General features: G+C 59.2%; 1 protein-coding gene across 2 annotated transcripts in view; it reads right to left on the reverse strand.

The window, feature by feature from the left end:
* CDC42EP1 (CDC42 effector protein 1) overlaps positions 1-10,768 on the reverse strand; it is an 18,422-nt gene extending 7,654 nt beyond the window's left edge. For both annotated transcript variants that reach the window (XM_045292949.1, XM_045292942.1), the window contains exons 1-2: positions 10,684-10,768; positions 4,346-4,491 (exon numbers count right to left, since the gene is read on the reverse strand). The gene's annotated coding sequence lies outside the window, so the exon portion shown is untranslated. The remainder of the gene's footprint in view (positions 1-4,345; positions 4,492-10,683) is intronic.
* Positions 10,769-12,444: the final 1,676 nt, after the last annotated feature.

The raw sequence follows: 12,444 nt of genomic DNA on the forward strand, positions 1-12,444 counted from the left end.
CTGGCCGCCCCAGCCGCTGCCCAACTGGAGGGGGGCGCACTGGGCCCAGGCCCGGCCCCCGCCGCTGCCTGGTGCTGGGCAAAGGGGGGACGTACGGGCTGCCCGCCCCCCCTCCCTCGTAAGGGATCCGGGCCTCGGTGCACACCAGCACCCGCTGTGGGGCGTGCAGGCCTAGGAGCTCTGGCTTCTGGGCCCTGTAGCGGTACCCTAGGCGAGTTTGGGGGACGAGGGCACTGGGTCTCAGGCCTTACTGCCCACGCCCCTTCCCTCCCACGGTCTGTGCTGACCTCTTGGGGCCATGACACAGATCCAGCCAGACCGGGGCTACAGGCTATACCAGACTCCTTGTATTCTGACAGCCTTCCAGGGTCCCTGTCCTGCCTTGACTACTCCTTAGCTGCTCTGTGCCTCAGTTTCCACATCTGTAGACCGGGATAGTCAACAGCCGCTGTCAAGCATTATGCTGTCAGGGGTTCCCCGGTTGGAATGGGTACATGTGGTCACCCTTCAGATGGATTCAAAAGCTACCCCCCTCCTCACCCCTGGCCCATATGCCTGTGCATCTGTGTGTGTGTGTGTGTGTGTGTGTGTGTGTGTGCCTGTTTGTGACAGGACCCTCCACCATCCTCACAAGAACGGGAGCAAGATCGCTGGCCTAGCTTCCTGGTGGATCCTCCTTTGGGTCCTCCCTGCTGAGGACAGGTCCTGAGGGCTGCCAGGACACCCAGAGACACCCCCACCCTCACCCCCCTCACCTACGTGCAGGAGAGAGGAAGAGGTTCCGGCAGATCTTCTAGAGAGGGTGCTATCAGAGTTAGGGCAGAGGAGATGGCAGTGGACAGTCCACGCAGCACAAGACAGGGCTGGGGCACAGGATGGCAGCAGGTATAGCTGGAGGGGAGAACCTGAGGGGGTCCCTGAATCCTCATGCCAGCCCTGCAGGGAAGGGAACTGCTTCTTTTGTTTGGCAGATGAAGAAACAGAGGCACCAGCGTGGTCAGCATTGGCTGCAATGCAACCAAGTGGAGCTGGCATCCCTGTCACCGGTCAGGGGCTTTCCCCCTGGGCGGGCAGCATTTCGTCCCCTGGAGAATCAGTACTAGTGTCTTCAGAATCTCAGAGGCCACACAGAGCAGGAAATGAGGAGGGAGGGAAGGCTGCCACAGAGTGTCAGAGACCAGGGAGAGGGTCGTGGGACACCGAAGCCAGGGCTGGCAAGGAGCTGGGCAAGGACGTGGTGGCTTACAGGGGCCCAGGTGTCCAGCTTCACCAAGGTGGGATGGGAACCAGGGTGGCTGACTCAGGTGTGCATTAGGGAGGGAGGCAGGGGACCAGTGGCAACATAATTCTCATCGGGAACAGCAGCTGCCATCCGGGGCCCTGACTGAGTGCCTACCAGCCCTCCCTGAATCCTGCAGGACGAAGCTGCCATCGGAGAAACGATCCCATCAAAGAAGCGCCGACGGTCAACGTGCCTGAAGGGTCCTTCTGTGGCCGGATGGCCATCTTCCCCTGTTTGGCCAGAACATTCCCAGATCATGCCTATTGTCTCAGCCTGGTATTAATAGCACTTCCTTTCTCTCTCAAACGTGACCTGGCTAGACAATAAATTAGACGTCACTCTAGTCCGGCCCCAGGAGTAGTTGCCAAAAGAAGCCGTTTTATGAGACCTTGAAAGTTCTGAGCCCAAAGCCTGGCCTTTCTGATTCTCTGCTGTGTGATGGTGGGCCAGACGCTGGGCCTCTCTGAGCCTCGGCATACAAGTCCAGCATGGGCACTGACTGCTTGCAGGAGGGTTGTGAGCCCCAGAAAGATGGCTCCGAAAGCAGCCCTGATGGAGGAGGTCACAGCCTGCAGTGGCCTCGCTGTCCCTCTCCACCCTGGGTCCTGGGAGGTGGCCCCGGGGAGGGGAGGGACACCTAGTGGTTGAGAAGCTACTTGCTGTGTGGCAGCCAGTCTCTTCTCTGCCGGCTCACTGGATCCACACCAACTGTGGAAGCCAGGAAGTCTTTCCCCCAATTTACAGATGGGTAAACTAAGGCCCAGAGGAGCTCTTGCCCCTCAGTCACAGCCTATCCTCAGGGGGAAGTTCCTCCCCATGTAGACTCCATGTCTGCCTCTGACTCCACTACTGATTAAAAGGTACAGCTCTGTTCTTCCTTCTGAGAAATGGGGCAGTCCCCCACCCTATCCCTGGTAGGGTGCAGGGATGGGTAGTCTCCATTCCCCAAGTCCCTCCGGGGTCCTTCTTTCTGCTGCCTTGCTGGGAGGTTATATCCAGGAGTGCAGGGGTTAATGCTGGCCGCTCTCTGTAATCACCGTGCAGAATGCAGAACCAATGCCTCCCAGCTGGAGACGAGGGGTGCTAGGTGGGACTGGCTGCCCGGAGTCCAAAAACTTCCATCTTCCCCCAGTCTTGGGGGAAGAAGGCCCCTTAAGCCCTCCACTCAGCCTTGCTTGCAGCCGGGGTGGGCCCAGGCCGGGCCCGACCGGAAGAAGCCTTTGGAGCCAGGGCTCTGCCGCCAAGCCAGGCGGCGCTACAGAGGATGCCAGCGGTTGCCCACCAGGCTCCAGTGAGGTCTGGAGTGCGAGCCTCTGGTAAACTGGTTGGCTTGGCCACATCTATCAGCCCTACCCCAGCCCCTCCCGAGGGAGGATGCACTCTTTCCTCCCCAAGTTGGGCTGAATTCTGGTCAGTTTAGGCAATGGTTCACTGGCTCATTGATTGACCTTCCTGGTCCTATTTCTCTTGTGTCCTTCCACGCATCTGGGCACTTGCCAATCCATCAGTCCACCCACTGCTCACTCCTCTATCCATCCATCTACCTCCTCCACCTACCTACCCCCTGACCCGCCCATTTGCCTACACGCCTACCCACCCATCCATACACCCACGGCTCTCTCCCCATCCAAACATCCATCCATCCATCCATCCATCCATCCATCCATCCATCCATCCATCCATCCTTCCTTCGCCATGGTCTACCCACTTACCCATCCAATACCTACACCTCTATCCACCCATCTATCCACCCATTGCGCTCTCTCTCCATCCATCCATCCAATCATCCATCCTTCTCCATAGCCTACCCACTTACTCGTCCAATACCTACACCTCTATTCATCCATCCAACCATCCACCCACTGCTCGCTCTCTATCCATCCATCCATCCTCCCTAGTTTACCCACTTACCCATCCAATACCTACAGCTCTAAACATCCATCCATCCATCTATGCTTCTCCACTTACCCATTGACCCATCCACCCACTACCTATACCCCTACTTGTTCATCCATCCACCCACTGCTCATGCCCTTACCCATCCCTCCATCCTTCTCCATGGTCTACCCATGGACCCATGCGTGTGTTGACCTTGGCTCCTCTCTCTTCCTGCTGCCACCCACCCTTCCACCTACCCACTTGTCCACTGCTATCCATTTATCTTCTTCTGTCTCTACTCACCTGCTCTGTCCATACATGTTCCCTTGACCCATGGCCCACGCCCACACCCTTCTGCCCACCTACATATGCATCCATCCACTGTCCCAAATCACTCCCCTGCCCCTTCATTTCCCTTTCCATCCTACTATTCCTCTGACAGCCACTCACCTGGCCTCTGCCCACAAGGCCCGGGAGCTCATCCCGCAGAGCCCACTCACAGGTGTGTGCCTCCCTGCCCTCCAACAGAGAGACATCCTTGGGCAAAGCATCCTCCCAGTCTGGTCAGTCCCAGAACTGGGACCTACTCCCTATGTGAGGGCAACATGTGGGTGACGTCCGTGCCTGTGCCTGACACCTGACCCATTTGGGGGATACGAGTTTTCATTCGAAGGACAGCTTGGTCCCCACAAGTGGGCTGCAACCACCACCAAACCAGGACCTCTCCTCCTGGGACCACTCTAGGGATACTGGCCTGTGCTGGACTCCTCCCTGACCCACGTGACGCTGGTGGGGAGGGAGGTAGGCCAAGACCGGGCTTTCTGAGAGGTCGTGGTGCTGCAATAGCTGCCCTTGGGGATCCCAGATGGGTTTCCCAGGTGCACTGGCAGTGGGGTCGGGGCTGGATCCTCTCGACACTATAAACACACATAGGGCCCTGTCTGTCTGCATGCAGTCCAAGCCACCGTGGGGTGAGAATGGGGGGCAGATGTGGCAGCGAAAGAGAACAGAATGTAATGGCGGAGAGGAGCAAGGTGTCTACGTGTGTGTTGTGTGTGAGTGTGTGTGTGTACAGGGAGACAGGTAAGGGGTGGAGTGGTGATGGGGGTGACTGAGCCGGATCAGGACAAGGACCCTCCATTGATGAAATAGGAGCATCTCACTCCCTGACCACCTACTGCTCACCGGACATTGCCCAAAGCACGTTTCCACTTTAGACAAGCTGCGGCCAGATCCCAGCTTTGCCTCTCGCCGGCAGGATGGCCTTGGGTAAGTCCTCGGAGGCCTGAGCCTCGGTGACGCTGTCTCTTAGGAGCCGGAAGCCGCTGGACCTGTGGGTGATGGACAGGGAGAGGTAGCTATTGTTAGTGCGACTATTGTTTCAGCTTTCCTCTCCCCAGAGGGCAATTTCGTTCAGCGCGTGTGCACACACACACACACACACAGAGCCAGTACCTGTGCGGGACCAGGGCGTGGGCTCAGAGCTTTGTGGGGGGATGGTGATGAGTAAGGGAACCTTCTCCCGAGAGCATTATAGTGGTGGGGACGGGGTGGGGGAGGCTTGGAGACAGGGGACAGCTATCACTGGGTAGCCCAGCCCAGTATCACGCAGTCAATTCAGAATCATGATTGACCCCGAGCGCTATCACAGTAGAACTCTGCACTGTAGCATTTTGTTCGAAAGATGGTACTTTGGGAGTTTGCCAGGCCTTTCTTCTGAGGTGCCTGTGCCCAACAAACACCAAACCCACTACCATCGAGTGGGTTCTGACTCACAGCGACTCCACAGGACAGAGTAGAATGGTTCCTCTGGGTTTCTGAGACTGTACCTCTTTAGGGGAACAGACTGCCTCCTCTTTCTCCTCAGGAATGGCTAGTGAGTTTGGGGTGTTCACCTCGGGATGAGGCCCACAGTGCTTAGCCCACTGCATCATCAAGCCTCCTTGTCTTTCAGGAAGAAGGATCAGCAGTCCAAGGGGCCAGGGAGGACGTCCACTGGAGAAGGTGGCATTGGGGCCTGGCATCTTGGAGGCACGGGAGAAGGCCGGAGCTGGCCCACAAGAGGCTGAGTGCCCTGGTGTCAGGACTCAGGGGGATTGGGGAAGAGGGAGGCCTTGAATGCCTTCGGGAGGGAGGGCCAGTGGGCTAGGAGGACCTTCTGTGGCATCTACTGGCCTGGGACCCTAGTAATGGCTGCCCTCAGGAATGCTAGCCCTAGGGGCAAACCCGGATGCTGGGTAGGCTTTGGGAGCAGCAGAGGGCCCGGGCAGCCTGACCTCACGTTTTCGTGTTTTCTCGCTTGCCTGGAAGACAGGACTGTGCACGCAGAGACCCCCCAGGCATCAGACCCTCCCCCAAGGCCCTCCCGCACCAGAGCTTCCAAAGGGCAACTGTGGGGGTCAGGGGGAGGGTTGCTCGGGGAAGTTAGGCTGAGGCTGGGCATCCATGCTGCCTTCCCTGTGACTGAACATGCTCGGAGTGCCTGCCGTGTGTCTGCATTAGGGACACGGCAGCCTCACAGACCACTGGGCAGTACGTCCAGGAAGCCTGCCTGGATGAGGTGGGCTGAGTTTCTCCACAGAGCGCTGGGGTCTAGGGGTGTCAGGGTGACATGGGTGTCACTGGTGGGTGAGATTACTGAGACCCTGAGGGGAGGGGGCAGGGGTGTATGTGGATTTGGGGGGGGCGGGGAGAGCTAGGGACTAGGTGATGGTGGACCAGTTTGTGACTGCCTGGGTGTGAGCAGGTTCTGGGTCTGGTCAGATTGGAAGTTAAGCCTCAGAGTGTTCTGGAGGGAGTGGTGGCCAGGCCACAGGGAGAATTTGTCTCCGGAGACAGCTGTCTGGGGCCGGAAACGCCTCTGGAATTTCAGGCACTGGGAAAAGATCCCGTGGAAGCGATTTCTCAGGCACAGCCTTCTAGGCCAGCTTAGCTCCCCTCCCGTTGGTTGGTTCCTTGTCCCCCCAACCCCCAGCCCTCCCCCAGCTCTGCAAGGAAATGGGGATGGGAAGGTTTCCCCACCCCATGGGCTCCCTTTCTCCTGGAGAACAGGACAAGACATTAGACAGAGGCTGAGGAAGGATGTGAGGGCAGTTCCTCCCAGCCCCCCTGCCGGGGGACAGACGGATGGGTGGACAGCATGGGGCATGGAGCTCAGAGGCGCCTGTAGCGGTGGGAGGTGGGGAGAGATGGCCAAGGGGTCAGGGTTGGTGACCCTATCATGTCAGAGACCAGGGGTGGGTGGGCTTTCCCCACATGTGCCTGTCTAGAGGGGCCTTGGGGAGAGGGTCTCCCAGGAGATCTTTGTTCTCAGGGTGGGAGGGGGCAGGAGGGGGATGGGGGTGGACAGGAAAAGTGTGCAGAGAGCCGAAACAATGCTCTATTCTCTGAGGTCCAGCCTGGCCCGAGAGATAGGCCAAGGGCTGGAGGCCAGCCTTTCTGATGACCGTCTCCAGCCTGCCCGAGGGGCTCTTGTGATCCTGAGTTTGTGAGTGTGTGTGTGTGTGTGTGTGTTCCTTTCTAATTGCTCCCTCCGCCCCCAACCACAGCTCATTCCTGAACACACAGCTCCGTCTGTCCGTCCCGACAAAAGCCAGCCTGCGTCGGTAGGTGCAGGGCTGCCCCTTTCTGCCTTTGTGTGGTGGAGGCCCAGAGAGGGAAAGCATCGTGCCCACATCACACAGCCTGCGGGTTGTAGAGCTGAGAGTCAAGCCGGGATCCGCACCTGAGGTTCATCCATGACCCCCACCTCTCCCGCGTCTTTGAGGCTGTGCGTGTGAGCCGGTTCAGACTCCTCGGGACCCACCCTGGAAAGGAGAGGGGCTGCCCAGGCTGCCGTCTTCACAGGAAAAAGGATCGCCAGGTCTTTTCTCCCGTGGGGCCCCTGGTGGGGTCGAACCACCGGCCTGGTGAGCAGCCAGTGCTTCACCATGGCACCCTGTGGGCTCCTTTCCTGCCTCTGAGCCCCTCTCCCGTCTCGCTGTCCTGCACTGACCATTAGAGTCAGATTACCCATGAGCTGGGAAGAGCCGGGACAGAGCCCCCCTGAGGAGTGAGACACACACTGGGCCGGGGGTTTGCCTTGAAACCTCACACTTCCATTGTACAGAGGAGGAAACTGAGGCCCAAGAGACCTCCTCAAGAGCTCAGATTTGGGGGCGCATCCCTGAGCCCTGCTCCCCGGAGGGCGAAGGCTCTGAGACCACCCACGGAGGGGGTGATGATTCTCTCTTGGTCTCAGAGTTTGGGAGGGAACCTCACTTGCTGTCCAGGTAGAACTCGGGTGCAAGCTGCTCGGACTTTGAGCAAGTTCCTCAGCCTCCCCCCACCCAAACCTCAGTCTTCTCATCCATGCAACGGGAGCAATGATGTTTGCGATCAAAGCAGATGGCTGGGGCAGACGCTTCACAAACTTGAGGGTGTGGGTGTGGGGGGGGAGAGGGGCATCACTGCAGAGGTTCAGGCTCCTTGTACTTTGCTGAGCTGTGCCATGCACTGAAGGGTCACACCCCCGCAAGCAGGGCGAGGCTACTGCTTTTGAACCTAGGAGGCTGCACCCTCCAGCCGGCAGAGGCAGGACACCGTGGTTCCTCTGGTTGTGTGTGCAGACACCGAGAGCCCTCCTGGCAACATCCTGGCAGGTGGGATGGGGAGCCGGGCCAAAAAAGTGAAGTCCCCTGAGGTCCCAAAGCCCCTTTCTGCTGTTGGTGGCTGATCGATGAATTGCGATCAGGTTGTTCTCTGCAGGGGTTAACTGGGCTGACGATTGCCCAGACCGGGGTGGGGGAGTCCCACGGAGAAGGGCAGGGTTGGGGAGTGGGCAGGCCCATCAGGAATCCACCTTGGTGGGCAGCTTGAGCCCCGGCCAGCCTCTTGTTGACTCAGCCGGCTACTCAGTTGCCAAGGCCTGCTGGCCCAAGCGCCCACAGGGAGGATCCAGCCACATTCTTCTTGGCTGGAGCCTGGGGTGGGTGGTGGGGGTGGTGGCTGGCACCTCCTGGTGGAGGCTGTGTGCTGAAGAGGAGCTTGCTGGTGTGTGGGTACTGGGCAAGAAGCTGCGGTGGGGCTTGGAAGTGGTTTTTTGGGGGGTGGGTCACAGCTGGGCACCCAAGGGGCCACCATGGGGTGGATGGACCAGCCTGGGAACTGGCCTACTTGGGGGTGCAGTTTAGCTCAGTCAGTAATGAGCCAGGTGATCTCAGACACTCGCTAGCCAGCCCTGCCCCACCTCAGTTGCCTTACCCAGCAAATGGGTACAAAGATAATACCCCCTGCCTACCCAGCCTCACAGAGCATGGGAGGATCAAAGGAGCAAACAGAGGAGAACACCCTTTGTAGTTCAAGGGCCCACACACGTGGCTGCCGACTGGCCAGGCACTCTGGAGGTGGAGTGGTTGATGTGTGTGTGTGTGTGGGGGGGGGTGCGGTTGGCAACACGGGCAGCACTCTCCTGGCAGGAGCCAGCCTCCCTCTGCCCAGAACACACCTCTGCCATCCAGGCGGGCCTGCCTGCTCAGGTCAAGCCTCACCAACCCAGAAACCTACCTGGACCATCACAGATATGCCCTCCTCCTTGCTGCCAGCCCCCCCCACCCAATCCCCCCGGTGCTTTGTGGCTTCCCTGACCTGCTCACAAGAGGGACCATCCACCCCTCAAAGGCCTCAGACCTGGGAAGGTAGGCCCAGTGCCTGTCTAATCCACCCCTGTGGCCCTGACATGTTGCCCCCCTGTTGGCTCTGTTGTCTCCATTGCCAAGGGGAGGCGGCTGAGACTCAGAGAGGTCAAGCAACTTGCCCAGGCCACCCAGCAGAAAGCCCCCTCACAATGGCCCTGTCACGTCCTCTGCTGGCCCCACTTCCTTGGACAGCTGGTCTTCCTCCTCCGTGTCCCTGCCCCTCTTCCTGACACAGGCTGGCGCTGGCTGGATGGCTATTGGTTGGCAAGTGGGGGATAAAAAAGCCACCAGGGAATGATTCTGCCTGATAAAACCCCTGGTTGCTGGCCTAGTGGCCACGACCCCTCAGCCCAAGTGTGGGGGAATGTTCCAGAGGCATCCCTACCCTGCTCCAGCAGGCAGGCTGGCTGGCTGGCTACCCTCCATGGCAGCTGCAAGGTGGCCGGATGCCCCATCTCCTGCGCCTCCAGGCCCTGGGCCGAGCGCTCAGCCTCAGGGCCCAGCTGTGGCTGGCACTGCTCCTGGGTTCTGGGCGGGTACACCACAGGGGCTTTAAAAATAAAGGGCCTTGAGACAGTGGTCTGGCACAACTGTGCCAGGGTGGGGGCCAGACAGGGATAATAGGAGGGGCTGCTGAGGCTGGGGGCTGCCTGTACCCCTGTGACTCTGGGTGTGTGTGTGTGTGCCTGCTTGTTGCTCCCAACCATGCTGCTACCCCAAGAACACCCCACCCTGACCTCATCCAAACATGAAAAACCACACCCACAGTTGATGTCAACTCAGCGTCCTTACACGATAGGTAGAACTGGCCCCCGAGTTCCCGAATCTTTACAGGAGCCGCAAGCTCCATCTTCCTCCCTGGGAGCAGCCGGTCGCTTCAAATTGCTGACCCTTCAGTTAGCAGCCCAATGGATAACCGGGACGCCTCAGCCTAAATCTACGGAACGCCTCAGCCTAAATCTACAGAGCACCTACTATGTGCCAGTAGGAAGCCGCTCCTCAGGAGAAAGACGAGACCCTCTAGTCTCCTAGGGTTAGTCTCAGAAACCCACAGGGGCAGGGCGACCCTGTGCTGGAGGGTCCCTGTGAGTCAGCTTCCACGGGAGGCCAGCTCCCTGTGTCAGGAATAGCTGTTCTCCCGGGGGCCCCACCTCCCCTTACCCAACCTCAGGCCGCAAGCTATTTCCTCAGTGCCTCCCAAGTCCCGGGCCTGCTCCGGCCGGCCTCTCCCCCATCCCGTCCCAGCCCTGCTGTCTCCCTCTCTCCCTTCTGGCCCAGCTAACAGGAAACGAAGCCCAGGAGGTCACAGGCCCCGGGGCCTCTGGTCCAGTGCAGTGTCTGCAGCAAGGAGGGGGGTTTCCTGTTTATGAGAAGCACATAGACCCCCAGGGCGGGGCCGGGACAGGCCTCCCAGGGCAGCCTCTGAGTCTGGACGCCTGACCCACTCCGAGCTGAGAGGCTCTCCCACACCCCAACAGCCCCCACAGGCTCAAGGCAGTGGCTCTGCCCCAATGGGGGGTGGATGGGGAGGGAGGAGGGAGGAGTCTTGGGAATGGTTAGGAATGTGGGAGTTAAATGTCCGTAGGAAGCCACCGCAGTTCTATTGCTGTCCCCCCCTTGCAAGTCTGGGTGCCCTACCGGCCTCCTCATACACCCCCCCACCCCCGCCGGGACACTCCCCCTGCTTACATGGGGGAGGAGGGTCTGAAGGGAACCGGAAAGAGATGACCGGATCCCTTCCTGTCTGCCTCGGCCTCAGTTTCTCCATCCACCTGGTGGGGAGACTACCAGCCTAGCTCCTTGGTGCCCCCCCCCCATGCCCCTCATTGGATCCTGCGGGGCCCTCACCTCCAAAGCTTTCCAAAGGAGACTTGGGGGTCAAGTGATCTCATCAGGCCTTCCGGGGTCCCTCCATGTGGAAAGCTCTGAGGGGAGGGCAGATGGAGGTATGGACTGGCCAGTGGTGCTCCAGGACAGGGGAAGAGCTGCCTGCCCTCCTGCCCCAGGCCAGCCCTGCCAGCCCGCTTTCGGGTTGCTCAATAGGTATTGACCAAGGCCTGAAGGTCGTGCTGGGCAGAGAGAGGGAGCGAGCGGGCTGTGGTCTGGGGCGTCCTGTCGCTGGGCAGAATCTGGAGACAGACCCCCGAGGGCACCAGGTGGTCAGCGTCCTCTCCTCCTTGAGGCATTTGTCCGGCTGAGGGCAGTGGGGGCAGAGAGGAGGCAGGGAGCCCAGCAGAGGCCCTCAGGGAAGACTTCCCCAAGGAGGCCACCGGCTCATAGTGCCAGCCTGGAATCAGTACAGGGTGTGCCAGGCCCAGGACACAGCCTGGTCAGAGGCATGCCATTTCCAGGGAAATGGTAGCGGGATGCTGGGCTGCAGCTGGGGCAGCAGGGCGCAGAGGCGGGAGGGAGGACCCGTTTGTGGTCGAGGTGGCCCGGGCTAGGGTGAGATCATACACCCCCCGCCTGGCAAAGGGGCTTTCCCATCGTAGCTACCCAGCGCCCTCTCTCGTCCGGACCAGTAAATGCCGACAAAGTGCCCAGACAGGAACCACCTCTCTCTGGTCACTGTTGCTGCCGCAAGGGCCGGAGAGAGCCTGGGGATGGAGACCACGACCAGGCTGCCAGCTCTGTGCACCCAGGGTCCTTCCCCTGCGGGGGCCACTGGACCTCAGAGGGCCCGGTGCTCGTGAGCCTCAATGTCCTGGTTTCTGGACGGAATGCCTTGATGTAGCCCCTCCCGTGGGATGGCTCGGGGGTTAAGCGCTTGGATGCTGACCGAAAAGTAGCCTGTTCAGACCCATCCACCATCCCTGGGCAGACTGAAGGGGCTGTGTTGAGCGAATACCCAATAGAGCTTTATAGGGAAGGCACCGGCCACATTGCTCTCCTGGGAGTGCTTTAACCCCTGCACCACTATGGTTCCTTGGAAACGCTGTGTGGTTGCTAGGGGTCGCTATGAGTCACGATCAGGAGCTTTGCTGGCATCCTGGGCTACGAGTTGGCCTGCTAACCACGGGGTCAGCAGTTCGAAACCACCAGCTGCCCTGCGAGAGAAAAATGAGGCTTTCTGCTGTGTCAAGAGACACAGTCCAGAGGGAGGGGGAAAAAATGAGGAGCTGATACCAAGGGCTCAAGTAGAAAGAAAATGTTTTGAAAATGATGATGGCAACAAATGTACAAATGTGCTTGACACAATGGCTATCTATGTATGGATTGTGATAAGAGTTGGAGGAGCCCCAATAAAATGATTTTAAAAAGAGAGAGATACAGTCTTGGAAACCCGCCCCCTCCAGGACTGAGTATGAGTGGAAATTGACTTGCTGGCAGCACCAGTGAGCGTGCCATTGCCGGGTGAAACCCAATACTTCCCACTGCCACCGGGCCCCAAACCTGAGAGTCCCTAACCCCACGGCCACTGAGTTGACTTCGACTCAGAGTGACCCTACATAGCGTTTCCAAGGGTGTCTAACTTTACAAGAGCACACAGCCTCTCTTTCTCCTGAGCAGCAGCTCGTGGGGTTTGAACTACTGAGCTTGCGATTAGCAGGCCAATACTTACCTGACATTACCACCAGGGATCCACTAAAAAAAAAAATCTACAAACTC

Source organism: Echinops telfairi, unplaced genomic scaffold (genome assembly GCF_000313985.2).
Source record: "Echinops telfairi isolate 266 unplaced genomic scaffold, ASM31398v2 ScPeMD7_2;HRSCAF=8, whole genome shotgun sequence".
Taxonomy (NCBI): Eukaryota; Metazoa; Chordata; class Mammalia; order Afrosoricida; family Tenrecidae; genus Echinops; species Echinops telfairi.